This window comes from Babylonia areolata, chromosome 7 (genome assembly GCF_041734735.1).
Source record: "Babylonia areolata isolate BAREFJ2019XMU chromosome 7, ASM4173473v1, whole genome shotgun sequence".
In the NCBI taxonomy this organism is placed as follows: Eukaryota; Metazoa; Mollusca; class Gastropoda; order Neogastropoda; family Buccinidae; genus Babylonia; species Babylonia areolata.
In genome coordinates, this window is record NC_134882.1 from 45,219,925 (window position 1) to 45,222,724 (window position 2,800).

The window sequence follows — 2,800 nt, forward strand, 5'->3', positions numbered from 1 at the left end:
ACTGGAAGCGGAAGAGAAGAAGAGGGTGGCAAGATGGAAGGTGGTAAGGGTGATGGGAGTTGAGGGGCGTGGGGTGGGGTGGGGGGGTGGGGGGGTTCGTGAGCTGTGTCTGGAGGAGAAATGAGGACGATAATGATGAAATGGAGAAATAAAAGTCAGCTGTGAAGAGTGCGGCTAGATTCTCGCCTGAGTTATCCTGCGTTCAATCCTCGGTTTTGGCGTACCTGGTGGTTTAATGGTGGGCTTTTTTTTTCTTCTTTTTTCTTTCCTTTTTTTCAGTTTCTCAGGACGACATAATTATGTGCAGTACGGCTTGTGCCTGGACCCCTTTCGCATGTATACGTATGCAGGACATCATAACACGCACAGTTGATGTACGAGATAGGACGCATGCGAACCGTATTGTCGAAGTGCTTTTGTAAGGGGAGAGAATTGCAAGGGGCTGTTCGAAACGTGGGTCAATCGTGTCTCAAATGTCGGTTGCGAGTGTGTCGTGTTGATGAATGTCAGACTGAGATAAGATTGTCAGGAGTCCCTAGGGATCGTTGTTTTAGTGTGTGTTGTGTCATGTGTACGCTGGTTCTGTCAGGAATTATCAAGATATGCAGCATCATCTTTTCCTGATGGCCTCAACTCCCGAAGACGATCCTAAAAATCTCTTAGTCCTCTCTGTCTCTCTCTCTAACTGCTTCGCTATATTCAACATTGCATGTCGACCTAACATAAATTAACAAAACGCGACAAACAAACAAGCACGCAGTATCAAAAAACAAAACAACACACACACCTCATCCATTACAACAATACAACAAACTGGCAGACACCCACTCAAGCCTCGCCACTTCATACAAGCAACCCCGCGTGCCACTTGACACACAATCGTCAAGCAAACATTTATCATCAGTTCATTCATTCCTTTTTGTTTCAATGCGCGGACTGTCAATCATCGTTCTCGTCTCACGTCACTTCTAGATAGTCTTATCGCTATCTCCCTCTCGTTGACTACTGGTAACTCTCTATATTGGTCATGGTTATGCCTCATCATCATTTAATCCTTTGCATAAAAACAGTGCGCTCGTCTCGAAAGAAAGTATCTATCACAAACACCCGCTAATTTCAACTATGTCCACTCCCCGCTCACGAAAATCCGAAGGAAGAACAAGAATCAGTCACTCATGCACAAAATAGAAAATACAAAAATCAAGCAACTCATTCTGATCTGCTCTTCATAACATCAATCATGCATACACTCATCCTATCGATCGTAACCACTACATATCCGAACAACACCGAGTTGGCCACGCGTTCTTCTCTCTGTCTCTCCCTTGCAATTGAAACTTCTCTTTCGCTCTCAATCCACACACACACAAATATCCTGTAATCTATATCAACGTTCACTGTGCAATGGTAACAATCACATATCCAGCGTGTTCTCCTCCCCTGAAAACAGAGTATGGCTGCCTATATGACGAAATAAAACGGTAAAACACGCAAAGGCCTATTCGCACATACGAGTGATCGTGGTATTTGCAGCCTAGGAACGAAGAAGAAGAAGAAGAAGAAGAAGAAGAAGATGATGATGATGATGATGATGATGATGAAAACGAGGAGGAGAAAAAGAAGCAAAGGAAGAGGAGGAGGAGGAGGAGAAGACGACGACGACGACGAAGAAGAAGAGAAGAGGAGGAGAGAGGAGGAGGGAGAAGTAGGAGGAGGAAAAGAAGAAGAAGAAGCAGAAGAAGCAGCTTTGATTTCTGCTTGGGGCAAGGGGAACCTACCTCAGAGGTTTCTGCATCTTCATGATCTTCATGCGCATCTGCTTTGAGGTAAGGGGTGGTCTGATGGGGAGGTGGTGATGTACGAAGATAGGACAGGGAGGCAGCGGAACGCGGAGTGGGGCGAGGGGAGTGCGGAGGGGGGGGAGGAGGGGAGGGAGAAGGTTGAGAGGGGGGGTGATGGAGTGATTCGATGGAAGGGGGTGCAAGGGGGCGGTGTGTAGAGGTGGCGGGTGGGGTGGGGGGGGCGTGGTGATGAGAGTGTAGGAGACAGTGGAGATGGAGTGTAGCGTAGTTGTTTTTGTTGTTGTTGTTGTTTCGTGTGTGTGTGTGTGTGTGTGTGTGCGGGGGGCTGGGGTTGGAGTGTGTCAGGTAGAGTGGTGCATCAAATATGACAAGTCAACTCTGGTTCCCGGATGGCGCTTCCCTGCGGAAGGACGCTTAAAAATATCATCCTTTATCCTTCTCTGGATCTCTCTCTCTATCTCTCTCGTAGACACATCTACATGCTCGACACAAACACACATATATACACACACAAACGCAAGCACGCACACACACACACACACACACACACACACACACACACACACACACACACACACACACACACACACACACACACACACACACACACACACACAAGCACGCGCGCACACAAACACACGCACATGCCCGACCTACACACAGACACACACAAGATCAAAGGCATCAACGGGCACAGCCAGGCACTCACAGTTTTCTTCATTCCTTTTTTTTTTTAAACAAATGCATCGTGACTGCAATCATCGTTCTCGTCGTCATCGTCATCCTTCTAGTAGCTCTTAGTCGTTATCGTCCCCGTCATCATAACTATCATGGTCATCGTCGTCATAATAATTGGCATCACCATGGTTATCGTCCTCGTCATCATCGGGGAAAAAAAAAATCCTTTGCATAAAAACGAAGTAGCAGCTTCTACGATGACGACAAGGTTATGACTCATCACAACGACAGACAATAATATACAGATATTGATTCCAACC